Source organism: Corvus hawaiiensis, chromosome 20 (genome assembly GCF_020740725.1).
Source record: "Corvus hawaiiensis isolate bCorHaw1 chromosome 20, bCorHaw1.pri.cur, whole genome shotgun sequence".
Classification (NCBI taxonomy): domain Eukaryota; kingdom Metazoa; phylum Chordata; class Aves; order Passeriformes; family Corvidae; genus Corvus; species Corvus hawaiiensis.
The window spans coordinates 2,385,332-2,407,391 of record NC_063232.1 but is presented as its reverse complement, the minus strand read 5'-3'; the positions used below and the strand labels follow the sequence as shown (position 1 = coordinate 2,407,391).

Genomic DNA, 22,060 nt, shown 5'->3' with positions numbered 1-22,060 from the left:
AAATCTGACGATTGTGGAATTGGTCTAATTTTTAAAACTAACCCTAATTTTGTCTAAATGCTCTGGATTTTTGTTTTTCAGTATGCACACTTACTATTTTTTAAAGTAGCATCTAAAACACGAACGTTTCAAATCCATTGCACATTTTTTAAAGGAAGAGGTTTTACCATGAGCTTGGCAAAATCTTTGTGAGAATGAATAGTCCAGAGATCACTGCCCTGGTGAGCATCAGACTGAGATAGTCCCCAGTGGTATTTCCCAGCCAAAGCTCTGATTTAACTTCAAGATATACATACATACAAAAAACCCCAAAACTGCAATTACTTTTTTGGTTTTTAATGAAAAGAGCCCTAAAGCTACAGCATGCTGGAGGATGGGAGCAGGCAAATGGAGCCACGCTGGAATGGGAATGATGGTTTAAAAAATAAAAGGAGAACAAAGCCGAGTGCTCGGAGCATTGCGGTTTCTCTGCAGCCTGGCTTCCAGTGCCACAGCGGCCCCAGCTCTGCTTCCTGCACCCTCCAAACTCTGCTGTGGGATGGGGTCTGAGCAGGGCCTGCCACTGGCACAGGATGGGGGCCAAGCAGGCTCTGCCACCGGTGCTCTGCCACTTACAGCGGGTCAGTGGCTCTGGTCACACAATCCCCCAGTGGTCACCGGCACTGCTGAGGCCTGGAGGACAGCCTGGGAGAGAAGGGACTCAGGCAGTGGTGTGGGTCAGGGTGGCAGCCAGATGTGTGCATGGAGAGGGGACAGCAGCCCCAGGGCAGCTTGGTGTCCTGTGGGGACGTTGGTGGAGTTGGTGAGGACACGTGGAACCTCCTGGGGGAAGCCGCTCTGGAGCACTGGAGCTGTGGGCAAAAAGGAGAGGCGCATCAATCCACCAGGTGACACCACGGCAAGTCACTTCTCACCAGGCAGGAAGAAAAGAGGAGAGGCTTGTCTCAAGCCTTGCATCCGAGCAAGAAACTGCCTTAAGGTATTGCAAACCCAGCCCGGCACACTGGCAGAGCAATGTGTTGTGGCTCTGCACGGTGTCCTTGTCATTGTCCAACCATCACCGTGCAGGGGATGGGGGACTGGGAGAGTCCTGCCCAAAGTGATTTTTTCAATTTGTGCTGGGGATGAGGAGGGGGTTATTACTATGGGAAATCACTGTCCTCCAGGGTAAACAGAGGAAAATGCTGGTCTGGGTGAGAAATTCCCAGCAGGAGGAATGAAGGCAGCCAGCTGCCAGCTGTGTCTCTGCCCTGGATCTGGACACAGACACTGTCCAAGCCTCCATGTGGCACAGTATGATGCTCTGCCACAGCAATCGGAGCCAGTGGGGCCAAACAACCATATTCAAACATCAGAGCCCCCTCAGGGGCCAGACCCCTCTGACCCACAGCCTGAGCAAGGCAGCACAGCAAGCCCTCGCACCCCACCAGAGCCTGCAGCTCTCTTTGGCCAGTCCCTTTTGACCACGGTGCTTCCCAGAGGGAATCTTTCCTCTTTCTCCCTCATCCAGGGCCAGACCCGCAGTGTGGTAAGTGGTCAGAGCAGGGCTCAGCCCTGGAACTATGAGGAGGGAACAGAAAACACTAAGCCAGGAGCAGACAGGGGCCCCGGGGATTTAAACCCTTGCCAGATGCCTAGGAGAGCCGTGCATCACCCTCCCAGAGATCAGTCCTGTCCTGGGTCCTGGCTAAATCACCCAGAGCAGGTTTAGGGGCGTGAGGCTTTCGGAGCACGGGAAGGCAGCCGGGATTGAAAAGGGCAGAGGGGAGCAGTGAGCAGTGGGAGCAGCCGGCCGGAGCGTAGGGGCTGGAGCAGAGGCACAAACGTGCACCCGGATGTGCAGCTGCTGGAGAGGAGGCAGCACAATGGGATGGAGGAAGGCAAGGTGAGAGGTAGATGACAGCAGAGAGGAAGGGAGCTGTGGGGGTCTGGGGAACAGGAGGCTGGGGGAAAGGGGCCACCTCTGGGAAGGGTTTTGCCTCCAAGGGCAGCACGCATCACCAGCCAGCCTCTGGGATGTGGCAATTTGCTCCCTGCTCAGTCACATCCCTCCCATGCCTCCATCCCACTCCCGGGACACTGACGTGAAACACATTCCTTGGGCTGCAGTGGGGCAGGGCCAGGCCTGGGACAAGTGCTGTTCTTCATTTTGGGCATTCTCCTCCCTGCCCAGGGAGAGGGCTTTCTCTGAAAGCAGGGCTCAACCTTAGGGATGCCTTTGCTCCCCAGTAAAGGGACAAGAACTGCACAAAGGCCCCACATTCCCATTCCTGGGGAAGGTTCTCAACAGAAGCAAACATGAAGGGAAATAATAGCCAACTGAGATGGGGCCCAGAAGCTGGGAATTTCTTCCTCGTGGGACATGACTTGCTGTGGGACCCCAAATTTGCTGGAGGTAGAACGAGGGAAACTGGAGAGAGGGGAGTGATGAAATTCTGGAGCAGCATCTGCCCCTGGCTCCAGCAAGGAGAGAAAGGATGGCTGAGATTCATTAAATAAAGAGACAAGAAAACCTTGCTTAAGGAGCTGTCTGGGAAAGGGGCCATTTCAGGCCTGCTGTATACAAGTGCCAGTGATTTGGGGCCAGAACAGACAATTGCTAAAATTTCCTCCAGGTTCTGCTGTGCAAGGAGCTGCTCTCAAGCAAAGCAGTTACAGAAAGTCACGGGAGCTTACTGGTGCTTTTCTGCCTGGGTTGAGGGACCAAGCTGGCTCCATCAGGAGAAGGGAAGGAAAAAGATCCCCCAAATTAGGAATTTTTTCTCACACAACAGCTCAGAGCGCTGACCTGGTGGTGCAGAGAGGACAAGGCAGCTCCAGCTGGAAGGAGGGCACCTCTGCCACACGATGTTCAACCATTTCCATGCTGGAAAATGCTTGCCTTGGCTGGGAACATCAACCTGAGGAAGCACCTTGGCCAGTGGGGTCCAGCACTGGCCATGGAGCCTCAGGGACTATGGGGACAACAGGCACAGAGCCAGCAGCAGGATGGTCCTCTCTGATCCTGACACAGAGAAATCAGGAGCTGGGGGGTCCCATCCCCTCTCTCCAGTTTTGCCATGTTCCTTGGAAGATCGAACCTCAGAAGTGTAAAAAACATGGATAAGAAATGCTGGTCAGTGCTTTCCATACCAGCATCCTTCATGTACAACACATTCTCAGCACCTCCAGCCAAGGAGAACGCTGTGGTTTTGCCTCTGTGCTGGTGGCACCGACAAAGCACAGAAAAGCCTCAGAGCTCGAGATAAATGCCCTGAACCAGATGAAATCAGCCGGGAACACCTGATCCTCATTCCCACAAGGTTATGGTTAAGGTTGCAAAATGAAGGAAGTGCTGCACTGGCATGCTGGCAGCAAATCAAAGCAAATGACATTAATTAAAGCATATGTTAGGAATAGGAAATTAAGCTAAAGCAACATTTCATCTGCAGCGTCTTCTCCGGGCACTTTAGAAAGGGTATAAGTTTACTGTAGAGAAAGAGAAATGAGGAGGCTGGTGCAGAGGATAGATGTGCGAGAAGTTAAAAGAATTAGAGGAGAGTTTTAAAAGCTTTAGACTATACACTCAAGGTCATGTTCACTCTCTGTATTTATTTTGAATTGTGAGTGAGGGGGAAGGCTGAGAGTGCTGGCTGGCACTGCAGGAAGACTCAGGCTAACATGGACCATGCATCCTTGACGAGGGGGCTCAGCCCCGAAATCGGGACCCTCGGCACTCCTCCCTGCATGGCTGCACCAGGCACTGATGGACTTCGGCACTGGTTTTGCAAAAATACACATAATTTCCCAGTTTTGCTTTTCTCAGCTCACTCAGCCCAGAACTTAGCAAAGCTCAGTATATTTCTCTGGGCAGCTGGGAACAAGGGCACCACTGTCCCCTGCACAGAGGGGAAACTGAGGCACGGCATGATTAACAGTCTTGGAGCACGGAGCAAGCACAGGGCTGGGAACACTGACCAGAGCTGCACTCCAACCCTGTGAGGAACCACGAGCAGGCCCCCCAGGCCCTCTCCCACAGGTCTGTCTCAGCCATGGGCCCTTCCTCCTGCTCCTGCCTTTGGGGCTGGCAGCGATGCTGCAGTCCCGACCCATCGGGGGCGTTCCTGGGGCTGCACTGACACACCAGCCACCCGTGTCATCCCAGGTCACCCAGCTTTTTTCAGTCAGGGCCACATGCCTCACTGTGCTGGGGCTGTGAATGGGGCCAGCCTGTGGCCACTTCCACGTGGCCTCTGTGCCAGCTCACACAGTGCATGTAGGTGCCTGATGGCATCAGGGCCCCATGTCCCCGACGGAAGGGGCTGACATCCCCACTGCCCAAGCTGTGCCAGGAGCTGTGACATGCAGTGGGGCAGAAGCATGGCAGGCTTTCCACCCAGTGCCCTGCTGCACGTGTGCTCCCCACGCTCCCCTGGGGTGACCATGGCACGCACAGGGAGCGATGGGCAGAGTCAAGGCGCGAGTGAAAGGAACTGGGCAGCCGCCTGACCCCAGGCGCTCTCCTCCTGCTCTGCTCCGCTCCCAGACCGGCTGCCGTGTTTCCCTGGAGCCATAAATTGCTGGCCGGGCCCAGCGCGGCCGCTGCGGCCTCCCCACGGCGGTGTCTCCGCAATGAGTTACGAGGAGCGAGCGGCGCAGCCAGGGCTCTGCTCCAGAGCCCCAACGCGATCGAGGCCACGCCGCTCCCTTCGCCTGCACGCTCCAGAGCCCCTTTCCTCCCGCTCCCACCCGGCCCACGCTGCTGCCCTGGAGGGGTTCACCCCATGGGACCCATGTGCTTCCCGGTTTTCCAAGGAGGGCTGGCTGGAGCGCGGTGTTTACCCAGGGCGAGCGGGCAGATGGCTTGCTGACAGCTTCAGGAACACCTTGTAGCAGTTGCGGTGATTCCTGAGATCCGTTGCTTCCCATTTCAATTCACACATCATGATTTCTAAACCTCAGCTTGTACCTTCCCAACAGAGCTCCCCACCTCCATCCTGGCTGCACGCTGTCGCTACCGGCTCGGGAATGACGGGGAAGGGGATCCTGTGGCAGCAGCAGCCACCCTGTCCCCGACACTGCCTCCTTCAGTGGCCTGGGGCAAGTCCCTTAACATGGCAAAGGAAGGGGTACAAGCAGCACAGAGGCTGGAAATTACTTTGAGGATGTAAGTACTTCTTAGGGATGAAGAATTCCTTTTCCACCCCCTTCTCCAACTGAATAATGGTTGTAAATATATGGGCTGGAAACAAGGTAGTGGGGTCTGAGGTTGGCATGTGTGAGTCCCTCCTACTCATGGTGTGGAGCATCGGCACTTGGGATGAGTCCCTGCCATCTACTGCTGGGGACCAGCATTGTCCCCACTGGGCTGTGGGAGCCTGGTGAGCCCCTGATGCCATTTGGGAGCAGCTCACAGAGGCAAAACTGAAGCTGGGACCGAGCTTGGCTGTGTTGGCTCCTATAAGCAGCCTAAGTTTGGTCAGCAGGAGGCTCACACCCAGCTTCCCCACCTGGAATAGCTGCTGGCCCGCACCTTCTCTCGAGGAATTGCTTTCTGGGCCTGGTGGGACCCCAGAGCCAGTTGTGGGGACCTTTGTGCTCCCAGTGAATTCCCCAAGCAAGTGTGAACCAGAGCATCTCGCACTTGTGTACATTCCCCTGCCCTCCTTGTGCTGCTGTGGTAGAGCCTTGGCCTCAGGGTGACAAAAGGTGTATGTTTTTCCAATTAAAAGAGCCAAATGTGTTTTCCTGCCAGTATTTAGTCCAGCCTAACATGCAATGTCTACACTTTAACCTTGAAGAAGCCTCTGGAGACACTGCAAAATAAATCAATACTAGTCCACGAGCTGGAAAACAGAACCAATAAATAACTTCAGAGCAGCTTTTCTGTTTACCCTATGAAATTCCCACTCTTGGCCGTGCGCTTCAAAACAGCGTCTCAAAATAAAATAGAAAAGAAAAACAACCCCCTGAACCCTTCATTAGTGGCGCAGCATGAGGCTCTCCAGCCAGGCAGAGCTGGTTTCAGGTTGCAGGTGCAGGGCCAATTCTCCACTGACCTCCGGGCTGGGATTTGGGATTGAGGTTGCCTGTGCAATGGTTTAAAAATATTAAATAAAAAACATTTAAAAAATATATATACACCCTGCATGGTTTCTTATGGCATGGAAGGTGCTGGAAGAGAACAAGCACGTGGGTGCTTGGATATGAGTGTCCCCAGCCTGGTTCCTGAGCCTGATCCACAGCTCCAGGTGCTGCAGCCAGGACCCCTTGAGCCCATTCCAGGCATGGGGATCTGCACCCCATCAGCAGCCCAAGGTTCTTACCTGGTGTCATTGCTGTGTCCCCAAATGAGGAGGGATAACCGTGGCTCTCAACCTTCTCCCTCAGCTCTTTCCAAGTCACCCGCTTTGGGGCCAGCCAGGGATTCACCAGTTCTTCCTCCTTTCTGACAATAATAAATGTGTCTTTAGCATTAGCATAAAATAAGATTTACAGGAGCTATTAAAAGGCAACTGAAAGGCATTTTTCTGCATCTTGTTGAGGAAAAGTTTCATGTGGGAGGCAGGCGGGTCTGTAGGACTGGGCACACGTGTGCAGGGACACACAGGGATGCATGGGCAGCGGGCACTGGGGACCCACCTGTGCATGCAGAGATCTGCAAACCCCTCCTCACACAGTAGTGGGGTGAACTACCAACAGCCAGGGGTGCCATCGACAGCCTGTGCTGCTGGCACCAGCAGTGACACGAACACACAGCAGGGTCAGGATGCACAGGGGCATCCCCCGCACGGGGCAGGTGCCACACGGAGTGACCCCGTGCTGCACTGTCTGACCTGGGATGGACAGACGGACACACAGCTCCAGGCAGCTGCAAATGGAAGGGTGGCAGGAGGCAAGTCCAGCTCCCCAGCACGGCAGGGATGTACCACAGGGAAAACCCATCCTCTGGCAGGGGACAAATTGAAGCAATTTCCCTCACATCCCTCTCTTTGTGCTCGCCTCCCCTGAGGCTCGCTGTTGTCAGCGTGCATTACGCAGGCAGGACAGCTCTATTAGTCATCCCCTTAACCACTGGAAAAACACACGGAGCAGCCGTGATTAGCAGGGCTGAGCCGCACACGCACGGTCCGGCCGGGAGAGCAAGCCCTGGGGCACGGGGTAACCTGCTGGAAAAGCATCCCGGGGAGCCAATCCCAGAAGGAAGCAGAAGGGGTTTTTTTACGTGGTGATTCAAGAGCAAAATCTCTGCTGTCCCATCCCCACTCGGAGCTGCTCCTCCTGGAGTGGGATATGTGTTTCCTCGGGGGCAGAAGCAGCTGCCACCTCCCTGGGCTGGGCTCTGCCTCTAAAGCACTGACCACATCCCAGGAACTCCAAATCGCCTTCCCTGAGAACTAGCAAGGAGGAGCAGGACCAGGAGTTAATCATGCTGGAAAAATCAGGGCAGCCATTTACAACTTCACACTGGTCTGGCACCCACTCCTGTGGCCGGTTTCTCAGAGCAGCTCAATTTTCACTGAGGCACTGGAAGTGTCTCGGCTCTCAGGGAGCAGCAGACTCGGTATCAATCTCCAAAAAGCTTCAAGCTCCAAAGCATCCACCAGGAGAAGGTGGTGAGCACCTGAAATCACAGCGCTGCACCCACCTGCCCAGATTTATCCCCAAAGCCAAGGTCAGCAGGACATCTCGTGCCTGCTGGAGCACAGAGCAGGAGCAGACATTCCCACCGTGAGGGCAAAAGTGGAACAAGTTCAGGGTCTTGCATCCAGAAGGGTGCCTGTCCCCGCAGTGACCACGGCAGAGGATCTGTGCATAGGGGTAGGTGTGAGCTTTGCTTTGGGCTCGGCAGAGGAAGGTCTCTGTGCCGTGCAGCAGCTCCAGGAGTTCTGTGGGAAGTGGGACGCAGGCAGTGTTGGCTTTTTATAGTTGGACACCAGGAGAGAAACACAGGGGAAAAGGGATGCACAAAGCTGCAGTTCATACGAGCTGAACCCCAAATGCATCCCAGACTGCAGCTCACACATACACATCCCTGTCCTGCTTTGGTGCCACTGCTGCAGCCCCAGATCCTGGTGCCACCTCTGCCACCTCCCTGCTCCTGTCCCTGTCCTGGACCATGAGGGGAGAGGGCACGACCTCGCCGTGCCACAGGCAGGGTGTGTGTCACACCCATCACTCGCCTGCAAAAACGTGCTTTGGGTATGAACTGGGCAGATTTAGCAACTGTAGGGCCTTCTGTTCTTCCTTACATCTCTGGACCATTTCCCCACCCCTTAAATGCTTTACATTATTTATTACATTTCATTTAACCCCAGCCACGTCCTCCAAATAAAATTTATTTTGCAGCTGTCATTCAGGTTTACTCCGGCCTTAACCTCGTAATCCTATTGATTCCCTCATTATTCTCGGAGCGCGGGATTGATTTCATGCCTTCTGTGTTATGGAGAAGCCTTTGCTCATTAATCTCACACACATTTATAAACAGTCCATCCTGCTCATTCATTATTTTCTCATTCCCTGACTCACGAGGTTCTCAGCTTGTCTGCTTTGCCTCCTGATTTTGGGGTATGGATGGAGAGGGAACATGACCCCTCTCCTAAAGGGCATCCACTCTGCATGGAGATCCTCAAGCCTGGATCTCCATGCCCAGAGGCAGAGGGTGATGGGCTCCCATGCAGGGAATCACCAGAAAATCCCCCAGACTTGTGCTCTGCATCACCTTTGTGACATGCCCTAGGACTGCATCCCGCTCAGGAAATCACTGAAACCAACGGGGCTGGGAAAAACAGAGAACCAAAACAAATCCAGCTCAGAAAGGTCTCCAGATGCACCTCCTGCACACACCAAGGAGTACCCCACAGCCAGGCCATGCTGCTCAGGACCCTACAAGGGCACTGGACAGGTACAAGCAGTACCTGTTGCTGGAGTTTGCTGATGTACACACACGTGCATGCCTCCAAACACACCAGAAGTGTGTTTATAGGGTGTGATTAATCATCCTGAGCATTTCATAGAGCCCCATCGCAGTGCACAGCACTGTACAGTGTATGGAGGAAGACCTGACCCCTGTCATAGAGGCTTAGAATAAAAAAATAGGCAGACACTATAGTTCAGACACGTAATAAATCCCCCAGAAGGGCCAATCTCAAATATTTCAGCTGTTTCCCCCTCCCCCCCATAATATATGATTGTCTTTGTTGGATCAATACAGAGGGGCTTTGTGGAAGGAGCATGTTTTAAGGGAAGATTAATGTACTGAATTATATACACAGCTAGGAAGAATTCTAATATTCAACTTCCAGGAGGAGAAGGAAGGTCTGTGGCATCAAATCCTCCTTCCAGGACGGGAACACAGCTCCTGGTGGTGCAGGAAGGCAGGGAGGTGTGAGCACCTCTTGCTTCCAAGGATCTGCTCCTGTGGGATGGTGGCAGGAGCCTTCCTGAAGGGATAGATGGATCTGGCCAGGATGGGTGGATTCAATGAGTGCTGCGATTTCAGCATGGCATAAACCAGTGTGCCTGGGCTGCCCCACCTGGGGTTTGGGGCACGTTTTGTCCCACCACAGCTGCCCACGAGGCCATGCACCACCTCACCCTCCAGACACAGCCAGCAGTGAGCAAGCAGGGCCCTGCAGCAGGAGCCAGAGGGATATTTGTCACTAAACACCTATTATTTACCCACAGCAAAGCCCCGTGATCAGTTCTCTGGGTGCACAGACACACCCCCCACCCTCTGCTCAGAGCATCCTGCACAAATGGATGCCCCTAATCTCATTAACGTGTAATGACACAGGGTTGAGCCCTGGCTCTGGTGAGCAGCACAGGGCTGGCTGAGCCTCACCAGCAAGGTGTGCATCCTGTGAAGCACAGGGCTATCATATGGAATAAATTTAACTGAATCAAGTTTTGATTAAATGCCATAAACATGATTGATTTGGTTACATACCCTCTGTATGACGGTCTGTTTAATTTATTTTTTCATTCTGAGAAGGGATGTTGCATTGATCCCAAACATTAGCTTTGACTACCACCATAAATTCCCATTTTAGGGTGACCTGCAGCAGCCTTATTAATATTTTTACACTTACCCAGCAGTTGCCAGGGTTAACCCTTTCAACAACGTGCCCAAATTGTGCAGTGCTGTGGGAGCAGAGGGTGACCTCAACCAGAACCAGGGGCTGCAGCCAGCAGAGGAAAGCCACCACCCCTCCTAAACCTGCTTCCTGGACGCCTCAGGGCCAGGAGGATCAGCAAAAACCCTGCGGCAGCATCTCCACAAGCACTTTGGCAGTGGAACTGTGCCCCAGGCATTGCCACAGCATGTCCAGAGTGGGCTGTTTGCTATCTGAAATCCCACAAAACCCAGCACACCTCTCACCCTCCTCACCACGCCTGCCTTCGGACCAGCACTACCACAGATTTCCTCACAACAGCTTCTATATCTTTCTTTTTATCAAGGGGGGGGAAAAACCTGCCCAAATATTTTTTAATATTACTAATAAATTGGAAGAATGCTTTATGTTTTCAATATATTTTCAATTTACTGCCATGGTCAGTATCTTGGTTGCTATGTGTATTTTATAAGCAACGTCAATGATAACCAGATTTAGCTGTTGGTTTCTCCATAAATACTGTGTTATCCACCAGAAGTGATCTCTGGTAACACAGTGTCATTAAAAATAATGCTGGAAAGCGTCAGGGAAACACCAAAAGCAAAAAGAATAAATCACTTCCAAACACGTCTTGGAGATACTGGAATTTCTGAGGGTTTATTTGGAAGATAAACTGATTTTTAACACATATTTTGGACAGATCCTGCAATCCCAGTATCCACAAAACCCTCAAGTAACACATGAGCTCATTGCAGGCTCTCCCTGCCTAAAGCAGAATGGGTTTCTGTGCACTTGCACTCAAGACAGTGACAAAAGACACTTTGAGCCTGTCCAGGTCTCATCCCTGGCAGGTGGGGACTCTCACAGCACACAAGTCCATCAGCTGGAACCTACCTTATATCATTCCTATCTGCTGTGTGGTTTTATATCATTCCTTTCATAAATCCCAGAATGGTTTGGGTTGGAAGGGACCTTAAAGGTCATCCCCTTCCACCCCCTGCCATGGGCAGGGTCACCTTCCATTATCCCAGGCTGCTCCAAGCCCCATCCAAGGATCTGAAGAGCTGAGCAGGACGTGCTGTGAGGGTATCTCTAAATCCTGAATTATTTAGCAGAAACATTTCTGCTGTCCTCCCTCTAACCCAATTAAACTATATTTAATTGCAAACTACATTCCCTCTATTTTAATCTCTCACTCACCTCAGCTCTCTTTTAAGAGCTGGACAGTTTGTTCTCACTGAAGTCATGTCCATCTCTCCAGGGTGCTCTGCAGTCAGGGAGGTTAAGGGAAAACATCCAAATCACTCAGCAAATGACCCAGCACAGCCTGAACCACCACAAGTCCATGGCACATAAAATCCCACCAGTCCACAGCTCCCCCCAACCAGCACCTGCAGTAGGGCTGTAATTCTTTAATTAATGAATTAATGAATGCTCTGAGGTAAATTCACTAATTAATGAGTGCCAAGCTTCCCAGGACCCTGCAAACATGACACAGGAGTTAAATCACCACATCACCAGCCACCAGATACATGGGAGAAGTGTGGATGGGTGCTGGCACCCAGCAAGTCGCAGTGAGCCTCGTGCTACAGCCCTGGAAATACAAAAACCAACACCAGACCATGGCAGCACGAGGAGTTTGTCTCCCCTCGCTCTTGGCAGAAGCCAGGAAAACCTCAGCTCAACAGCAGCAGAGTATTTTCCCATGGTATGTCGGCTTTCTTGCTTTGGAAAAAAAAAAAAGGAATTATTTAAATGTTTCATAGCCCCTTTTCATCTAATATTTAACGTGCAAGAGTTTCTGCATGCCCAGGTTAGGTAAACGTTAGAGAAGATTGTTTATAGAAATTATATACAGAGCGGTGCTGGTTTAATTTATCAAAAAAGGTTTTGTTGAAATAAATTCATTTTACAGTGAAACCCACTTAAACCTGTTAAAAGAGTGACCTCGTTGCAGTGAACCTGTTTGTGCTTCACCTCCAGGGACAGCTCGAGCAGCACCACGATAGCATCTCCCAGTGTAAATATTCCCTGCTCTCCCAGAGTGTGGGACAGGGCTGGCAGAAGCTGTGCCAAGGAGAGGGATGCCAGGTGCCTCAGGGGATGGAAGGATGCGGCCTTTCCCTCACAGGCAAATTTGGCCACCACTGCCAAAGTGGTTTAGTGCTGCATCCACCCTGCTCATGCGAGAGCTGGGAGCAGGGGGTGGCAGTGGGATTCGAGGGCTGCACTGGGATGCTGCAGGAGAAATGCAGGAGAAAAGCAGCTCTCAGCAGGGGTAAGGGATGGGGAAAACCCTCCATCCTCTCCCTGCCCCTCAGCTTCGTCTGCCACTGCTGCTTTGCCATGGCATCGATTGCTGTTGACACCGCTGCCGTTATCAGCTCGACCGCACCGCTCTTATTTGGGGAAATTGATAGAAATAACCCAGTAGCCATTTTTCCCTTCCCCTGAAATTTATTGCGAAGTGGGGAAAGGCAGAATCTCTGCTCTCGCCTCCCCTCTGCTGGCTCCAGCAGCAGTTGGCTCACGGCTGGTTTCGCTCCTCTGCTTTAAAAGTTAAGCTCAGTGAGGACAAACCAGGACTGCACGGAATAGAGGGGGAAAAGCCCACCAGCATTCCTCCCTCATGGCACAGGTCAGATTAACAGGGGGAAATTAATGCTAGCAGGTTTAATGGAGATGAAATGCTTTAGGAATGAGCAGATGCATTAATTTGTAGCATGTGGCTTTAAGAGTTAATCTCAGTACGGAGCAATACCGGGAAGAACATTCACTCATTCATCCATTCAGGAGGCATCAGCCAGGTACAGGGCTTTGTGCAGTTCCCACAGTCTGGCCTAAAGGTATTTATAGTCTAGAGCTGGGGGAAAGAAAACACAGAAAAAAGGGATGGGATAAGGGAAACTGTGCTTTGGAAGCAGTCTATGCAAAATCCACCAAGGCAGAATTAATATTGTCTCGTTAACAGAGGGAGCAATTTGAAATTATATGGGAAAGGTGGATAAAACCTGGAAAGCATAAGAGCCAGCTCTGATTTCAAAGTCCATGGGAGCATTCCAAGGCAGAGCTTTAAAATTAGAAACAGCATGCAAAGTTACTTTTCCATTGAAATGTCATGTTTTCCTTGAAAAGGGCTTTTTCCATCTCGAGAATGTGTTTTGTCACCGAGCAGTAAGTGCACTTCTCCCGACAGATCTGCTGAAGCAAAAACTCTGGGAGAAAATGGAGAATCACATCCGTGGGCTTGGCAAACAAATAAAACAACAACAACAAAAAAAAGAGATTGGGCAGCACATTTCCATCAGAGAGGTTTGCAGCTCATCCTGGGTTTCTGACACGACTTGGCCCCTCCTCTCTCTGTTGCCAAATTCAGGTGTTGCCTCCGGCTTCTGCCCAGAGCGCTGGTGGGGTGAAATCACTTGTGCGTGATCTAGGAAGGAGCAGATCCCATTGCCAGCCGTCACTTGGACGCAGGAGAATCCCTGTCCTCCAGGCAGTGGTCCCTCTGTCATAGGGGGGATCCACCGGCCCCCCCCGAGCTGTGACAGCCACAGCCACCACCCTGATGGCCAACACAGTCACAGCTCTGCTGGACACTGTTACCCACCACCCTCTTATTTCCAGGTGGTCCAAATGCCGAACCCCACAAACGCACTCTGTGGGACTCCCCTGCATCCCCCCCAACACTGGGTGTGTGACAGCGGTGTCACCAACCACTCCTGGTGTTGTCCCCAGCCACACCACAGGGAGCCGCAGGGGAGAAGAGGAAATTTAGAAAAGAGGGAATGTAAAAAGGGAATGCAAAACTCCAAGAAGTCACTGGTCCCCGGCTTAGCAGTGACCCCACTCCCCAGTGCAAAGCTGAGCTCACCAGCGGGACAAAAAAGGTCTGGAGAAAGAGCCCCTCTGCCATGTCCCCCACAAGCAGCCCGGTCCCACCACGCTTTCCCGAGCGGCCACAAACACACGGAGGGAAGAGCCTGGCAGTGCAGGGGGGTTGCTGCAGGGCAGCCCCTCCCCGTGCCCGTGTCCGGGGCTGGCAGGTGCCGTGGGGACGCGGCCCCTCCCGCGCCGCTCCCTCCGGGCCGCCACAGACAGCCCCGCTTTGAAGCCCTGCCGAGGCTGGCGGCAGCGGCGGGGCTGGAATAAGATGGCTTTTAAACTCGGAGTGAGATGAAAAGCAGCCGGAAACGCATCTAAAGGGTGACTGGAGGGCTAAGCCTGCTTTTCTCATGCTCGTTTATCCCGGGCTGCTCCGCCAGAGACCGAGTCCCTGGGGAGCTGCTTTCTCAAGCTCTGCTGCCTGCTCCTTGCTGCTCACATCCCTCCTCTGCCGAGAGGTGAAGCAGCAACAGACTTTCAGCAGAGATGTAAAAAACGGTTTTTTTGTCATTAAAGATCCCGTGGCGTCTCCTGCCACGACTCCCAGGAGCCCAGTCCTGAAGCAGCAGCCGAGGTGCTTCACCCCAGGAGCACCTATGGTTCTGGAACAAGGGAAGGAAACTTCTGTGTTGCTTCTTGGAGTGATTTGAGAGGAGAAATGGGAGACTGGAGAGTGGCACTGCCCAGGAGTGGGCAGCATTCAGCAGACATGCACAGCACCAACAGGAGAAAAATCCCTTCCCCAAAGCACTCCAGGCTGAATCTACTATTCCTGTGCTTTCTGGGCACCGACCACCTCTTCCACTACACTCCTAACAGAACATGCTATAAAAACGTGCCCAGACGCCCATTCCCCACGGTGCCAGGCTACCAGCCAGCCAAGAGTAAGAGCCAAAGGAAAGCAGAGCTGTCTGGGGCACATCAGAGCAGAGACATCACCGAGTCCCTGTTGCTTCACAGGGGAGACACGTGGAGCACCCCTGGGCACCATCAGCTGAATCATTGCTCTAACAGAGCAGCCAAAACTTTAAATCAGGTTTAAAATACCCAAGGACCTTGACTGGCTTTTTACCTATTAGATTTCTGCTCTCCTGTCCATTAAGCGTAATGGAAATGGTTCTGAGAAAAGCAAACCCAAAATGCCACGGCTCTTTCCTCTTGGAAAGAATTTCTTCGGTCATCGCCTGCACAGGACCCTACAAGAGGCATTAGGAACACAGGAGAAGCACGGATCTAATGAGATTTGTGCTAATTCATGTGATTGTTTATAAGAACTATGCTGCCCTAAGCCTGTTAAGCCGCTCTGGCTGGCCAGGACTATCCCAGCTCCGGGCCGGCCTCGGCTGTGCACCCTCCAGAGGCTGAGGTTTGCTCAGAGCAGCTGGGCACACATTTTGCTTGAGAGAATACAGAGAAATCTTTGCCATTCCTCCTAACCAGAGCCCTCAGAGCACTCTCAGAAAAAAATCTCACTCTGTGTTGATGAGGATGCCCTCCCTGCACAGCACCAGGCTCTGTGATTCATGTGCTGCACCCGTGTAAGCTCTGCACGTGCAGCCGGGACAGCAAAGCAGGAGCAGCCCCAGGGCTTTTCTGCATCCTGCAGCTGCCAATCCACCACCTCTGGGCTTCTCACTGGGTTCTCCATCAAGAATTTCCAGTACCAAGTGGTTGTTGAAGAAGAACACAGGGACAAACCCTCCCAGTTACTCACTCCCTGGCTCAGATCACACAAACTGGGACCATCTCAGAGCTGTGCCTGAATTTCCTCCCAACACCCTGCTGGAATAAACTGTTGTTGCTGTTGTTGTTGTTGTGTGTTCCCTTCTCTTTTTTTCTTTTTTTCTATCCTTGACTGAAAATTGTCTGAGCCCTCCTCTCTTCTCCCAGCCAAGGAAAAGGTTACCCCAGCAATCAGTCCCGTGGTGCCAAACAGTCTGCACCGAACTCAGCTCCGGCCTCCCCGGCTCTGGGGGAACCAGACATAAAGAGGGGTCTTTAATCTCAGACGTGCTCGCTGATAATCTGCTCTGCTATTTGCAGATAGGGTAGTCTAGGCTCTCCCAGGCTCCAGGGACACACAGGGAGGGCAGGGGGAGCCAGGACCAGGTCCTCTCCCAAGCCTCGAGCTGGCTGTGCATCTTCCTTCCAAACCACCCATGGCTCATGTGGCCACCAAGGCACCAGGACATGATCCTGTGCCCCCAGAAGTGGGAGTTTTGGCCTTGGATTTGTAGCAGTCACTTGGGAAATTATAAACAGCTTGTTCCCATTCTAGAAGGATCACAAGCATTGCTGGGGTCTCAAAGTGACTTGCAGAGGGGAGCAGTGAGATGGGGAGGGGTGGGATCCCCCTCCCAGTCCTGAAATGAGGGCCCAGCAAACCACCCCAGGCCACAGGCCAAGTGTGTGAGCTGCCAAAGCCATTTTTTTGCCACAAGAAGCCACACTGGGGTGTCCCAGGGCCAGGGTCCCTCCAGCCATCCCTTCCTGGGGGACCTGGTCAAGCACTGAAGCACATTCCAGTGCTCCCCATGGTGAGGGGCTGGCTTGGCCACTCATGCCCTGCCCCACACTTGACCAAGACCACACACAACATTCCCCAGACAGCCTAGTAAGAGGGACTTCTTCCTCCCTGCAGTAGGGCCAAAAGGAGGAAAACATCCATCCTCCTGTTCACATGGGACAGGAGCCTGCCACCCAGCCAGGGAAAGAGCAGTTTCTCCTCATGTCACCAAAGAGTTTCCCCTCATGTCATGGCACTAATTCAACATGACAACTCTCTCAAAAAGAAAAGGAAAGCTGAGAGTTCTGCCCAGTTCTCCCCCATCCCAGGAAAACGGGCATTTCATGCAGGCAAAGGGCTCAGACAGCCAGAGGGATGGTCTGTGCTTGAAAACAGGGGAAAACCAAAACAATCCAGCTGGAATAAAAATCCCTGCAAACGCTCCCTCTCGTGGAGGCCGGCTGCTCTCGTGCTGTCTGGCAGACCAGGAAAGGTCTTGTCCCAAAACTTTCCCAAGGCTCTGTAGGAATGAGGGGAGCTGGTGACACCCTCCCCTCCCAGCACTACACAGCATCCCTGTAGTGCCAGCCTTCGGTTCCCAGTGGGACCTTTGGAATGAGTGAGACACAGCAGGAATGGGATGGGGTGAGCTTGGAGCTGGGGGCATATATATAAACATAGATATATGTATATCTAGGTCCATCATCCAGGATCCTGGATGCATTTGAGGGTTTAACAGCCAAATGATTTCCCTTCTTGCTGATGTGGGCAGACAGGAGTACAGGGGGAGTAGAGGGAAACCCCAGGAATACCTGCTGGCATTGACCTTGGCTGAACCCCACGTGGAACTGGCCTCTTTTAAAGCCATTTTGAGGGGGTCCCTGAGGCCTGACATGGTCTGGAAGGGGAGGACAGCTGGCCCAGGGACAGCAGTACTGCAGTATCTCCACCAGCTCATTATTTCCCAGCCTGGGGAATTATTTCCCAAAAGCCTTTAACTGATTCCCCCAAGCCTCACAGGATTTTGCACTGACAACACCTTTCTGCTGGGAACCAAGCCAGGATCTCCACAACGTTATTTTGCAAAGACAATTAGGTAGTCCCTCAACAGCGCTGTCTCATTTTAATTAGATCTTATTTCCAGAGAATTACCGAGCATGCCAGGCCCAAGGCTGGAGGCAAAGGCCATTTACAGGAATCAATGGGAAGCGAAGGACAGATGTACCTGTGCTCACGTCACCAGCTACAGCAATGCCAAAGGGAGAGGAGCAGCCTTCCCCGCATGATTTCATCCCTTAATTCCTCGGCCAATGTAAGACCTTCCGTTCAGAAGACAGAGCATCACTGCTTCAGGCTGCTTGTTGGGCCTCAAGTGCCTTGGAGTGATTATTCTCTGCATTCTGAGGGGCTCTGGAGGTGTAGAAGGTGCACTTTTGGCAGAACCCACAAAACCGGGGAACAGTGCCAGATCCTCGACAATCAGCTGGGTGGTTGTTCACATGAGCACATGACAGGAAAAGTGAACAGACACCCACACAAACGCCCTCAGAAAGGTGCAACATGGCCATGCAGGTGGCAGGACACAGGTGACAGATGGACTGGAGGGTGGGCACAATGCGGGCTACCTGCCACAGATCCCCCACTCCTGCGGTCTGTAGGAAGCCAAACCCCTGGGATCACTGACGGTGCCACCGGTACGGGCTGCTGCCTCCGAGGAACCGTCCGGAGACCCCCGGGACTCCCCCCGGGACCCCCGACACGTCCGCTCCCCCGGGACCGCCCCTCGGCGCGGCGCCGCTGTTCCACCTGGCGGCGAGCTCGGGGAAGCGCCGGGATTCTCGGGATTTGGGGCATATCCCGGGCAGGGAAAATTCCGGGTTTAGGTTTGGGTTTTCCTGCGACCCCACAACCAAGCGGTGCCGTTCCAGTGCCACTGCCCTGAGGCGCGGGCTGGGAGCGGTGTGGCCCCGCTAGGAGAGCAAAGGAGGGGACAGCTGGGCTCCCCCCGCCGGGAGCCTCCGCTCCATCCCGTCGGATGTCCCGAGCAGAGCCTCCTCCCTTCCCGGCGCGGCTCCGAGGAAGGCTTGGGAAAAGGCCCGGGCGGGCGCCGAGGGGCGACGGACCTGGCTGTCCCTCGGCATCACCCGCCGCTGTAAACAACCGGAATAAACCGAGAGCCTCCCCTTTCCCCTTTCCCACCCTGCCTGAAGAGCACGGACGGAGCAAACGGTGCCTGCGGCTAAGAACCGGCTTCGTATCAAAATAAACAGCTGCTTTTTCACTGATAATGTTTTTACCCCTCCTTCCCTCCACCCCCCAGACACCCACACGGATCAAAGTGGCTCTGGGAACCTTGTGGCAGGGAACAGCCTGGACGGCTGCTGCGTCCTTCCCACAGCCCCGGCCCTGGACAAGGACCGTGCCCCCGCGGGGATAGCGGGCCAGAACCGGATGAGTGGGGCTAAGAGCCTTTGAGATGCCGGTGCCCGGAGGAAGGATCCAAGCAGAGGCTCCGGGGGCTCAGTCCTGGAGCAGGCAGAGGGGACAGTCACCGGCAGAGACCGGCTGCATTCCACACCGGGGCTCAGCCCCGCAGCCGCGCATCCCGCCCCGAGCGCACAGGTGCGGCGGGCGCGCAGGTGCGCAGGGATGCCCGGCCGGGATGGGGGGCGAGGCTTCACGGGGAAGGGGGGAGTGGGTGTGTGCAGAGCCCGCCGGGGCCCCGCCGCTGCCCTTTGTCTATTGATCCGCGATCGGGAGCCGCAGACAGAGCGGCGGCCCCGGGGGTAATTGGGGCTCCGGGGCCGTGACCGCGGCTGCGCCCCCCTCGCCCCTGCGCTCCGCGGGGGGCAGGGCCGGCGGTGCCCTAATTGGGAGCCGGGGCCGGGGCTCGGCCCGCTCCGCTTTGTCCCGGGTGCGGAGGAGGCGCGGCGGCAGCACGGCGCCAGCCCGACATAAAGAGCTGCCGCCCCACCGCCCACCCGCTGCCGGTCCCATCGGACCGGGGCTCCCTTCCCCGGCAGCCGCACCCCGCGCTCGCGCAGTCGGGGCTGGCAGATGCTCATTGAATTGTTCTAACGGGGGATTTGGTCCTCTGTGTGGCAGCGACAGGCCTTGGGATTCCCCAGGGCTGGGGGAGCTCCTGATTTGGGGCAGGATCCTGGCACCACGGCATGCCCAGCCCCATGGCATCATTCTCGGCCCTTCTGCAACTTTCAGTACTTAAGGGGGACTTATAAAAAAAGGAGAACGACTTTTTACACAGGCAGATGACAGGTCAAGGAAGATGGTTTAAAACTAAAAGAGGAGAGATTTAGATTATATGTTGCTAGGAAATTGTTCCCTGTGAGGGTGGTGAGGCCCTGGCACAGGGTGCCCAGAGAAGCAGTGGCTGTTCCATCCCTGGCAGTGTCCAAGGCCAGGCTGGATGGGGCTTGGAGCAACCTGGACTCGTAGAAAGTGTCCCTACCCACAGCAGGCGGTTGGAAAAAGAGGATTCCTCCCAACCATTCTTTGATTCTCTGGGATAACAGATGAACGCAGGGCTGGCAGCCCAGATGAGGGCCAAGGGGTCCTGCAAAGCCCCCCTGGGCTGCACAGGGACAAGAGCTGTGGCAGCGTTCCCCCTCTGCAGGGCCATGAGATGCTCTGGCAGGAGTTCATGTTCCTGTTTACAAACACCCGCCCGTGGAGCCCTTCCAGCAGCACTATTGTGCTGCGCGGCAGCTCAGCGGCCAAGTCGGCCAGGGTTTGTCCACCAGGCCCACGAAGCCCTCAGGGCAGCTCTGCTATTTTTAGTGTCTGGCCAAGCACCTCGTGCATTTAGCTGAAGAGATTCAGAACTCACCACTAAACCTAGTGAAAACTTCGGTGTTTGAGGACCTCGCAGCTCTGGTGGCACGGCACCTGTGTTACCTGCTGGTTAAACACCAGTTCATGAAGTCACCGGAGCACCCAGCACTTCACCTTTGTGACTTGATTGTGACCGCAGTGACACAGCCAAGCCAGGTCTTGCCAGGTGCAGAGCAGCAGAGCCTCGGGGGTGCTGTGCTGGATGTGCCTCCGCAGGGCCTCTCACGGCCTTTTCATAGCTGAGGAAAAGAAATCCCAGTACAGTGCGTGACTAATGGGTAGCTGCTCATCGAGCTGCTTGAATAGGGTTTCTCAGAGCCTGGGGATGGCAAAGGCAGACGTGGAGCAGCTCAGCTCCTGCTGAAACACCCTGGCTGGGGGGCCCAGGCCCTGCTCCCTGCCTTTGGGCACTGTTTCTTGGGGTCACTGTCATGAACCCACAGAACACTATTCCCCTCCTCAGTGAAGAGTGGCTTTGTGCTCAGTGGGTACGTGGGGATGTCCCACTGGCACCAATGCTTGGTCCACAAGCCGGGATGGATGACAGGGCTGTCCCTGACCCCCTAGGACGGCAGGAACCCATCGTGAGGCTGCCCCACCACGTCCTGCAGCATCGTCACCTTCTCCCCCCTGTGATTGTCCCAGCCACCTTAGCCTAAATCCAGCATGGTTGGATTAGAGAGAAAAGGGCCAGAGGAGCCCCCACACTGGCACACGTTGCGCCCCCTCACTAAAAATAGAGCCCATTAAATTGCTGCTCATCCTGAGTGATGTTTATTTGGAAATAATCCTGCAAGCCTAGCTTTAGTCACTACACGTCCCTCCTCCAGGGGAAGACTTTCCCACCCTGCTAGTCCCCCCTGCAAGTGGAAATTGTCACAGAGGCAGCATCTCCTCTCCCGTCGTCGAGAAACTCAGCCCCAGCACCTGTCCTCAGTCACTGGGGGGGTTCAAAGCCCCTTCCCCGCCCGCAGCCCCCGGAAGGCCGGGACGGGAGCGCGGGGGAGGCCGAGGAGGGGCCGCGCCCGCCCCGTTCCCCCCGTCGGGGCCGCGCGGCGGCGGGAGCGCGGCGGCGCCAGCAGAGGGCGCCCTGCGCCCGGCGCTGCGCCTCAGCCCGAGGGGGCCGCGCCCCCGCCGCGCCCGCGGCCGTAAATCCCGAGTGGGAGAAGGGTAATTGGTGAGGAAAAGAGCTGCTCGTTCCTCCGCGGCCGCGCCCCGAGACGCCCCGACCGGCTCCGGGCGCCGGGGGAGAAGTGGGGACTTAAAGCCCACGCCCCGCGGTAGCCCCGTCCCTGACGGTACCCGCGCGCTCGGGTCGCTCCGCCACCGTCCCGGACGGTACCGGCGTGCCCGGGTCGTCCCTTCCCCGTCATCCCTTCCACATGACCGACGGTGCCGGTCTGCCCCGCTCACTCCATCCCTGTCGGTGCCGGTGTGACCAGAGCTCGCCTGTCGCCGCCGGTCCCGTCCCCGCCGCTGCCGCGGCCCCGGCGGCCCCGGCTTTTCTTCCCCGGCTCGCCCCGGGGACAGGGCTGGCACCCGCGGAGGCTCCCGGTGCCACCTCCCGCCGCACCCGCAGTGCCTCCGCGCCCCCTCCCCGCGCACCTGCCGCGCCCCTCCCGCGGCGGGGCGAGCAAGGCCCTGGAGGCGGCCGCGCAGCCCGGGGTGTTCCCATCTTTCCCCGTCAGCCACGGAGGCTCCGCGCACCGCGGAGGGGGCGGCT

At 54.9% G+C, this 22,060-nt stretch overlaps 1 long non-coding RNA gene across 2 annotated transcripts; it reads right to left on the bottom strand.

The window, feature by feature from the left end:
- Nucleotides 1-202: 202 nt before the first annotated feature.
- Nucleotides 203-22,013, bottom strand: LOC125336266. 2 transcript variants are annotated; one of them, XR_007207716.1, is made up of 5 exons: nucleotides 21,943-22,013; nucleotides 20,333-20,576; nucleotides 6,306-6,427; nucleotides 2,789-3,080; nucleotides 203-851 (listed from the first exon to the last, which is right to left on the bottom strand). It is a non-coding gene; the product is annotated as an uncharacterized LOC125336266 (long non-coding RNA). The 2 variants fall into 2 exon arrangements; XR_007207715.1 differs by lacking the exon at nucleotides 2,789-3,080.
- Between the last annotated feature and the right edge of the window lie 47 nt (nucleotides 22,014-22,060).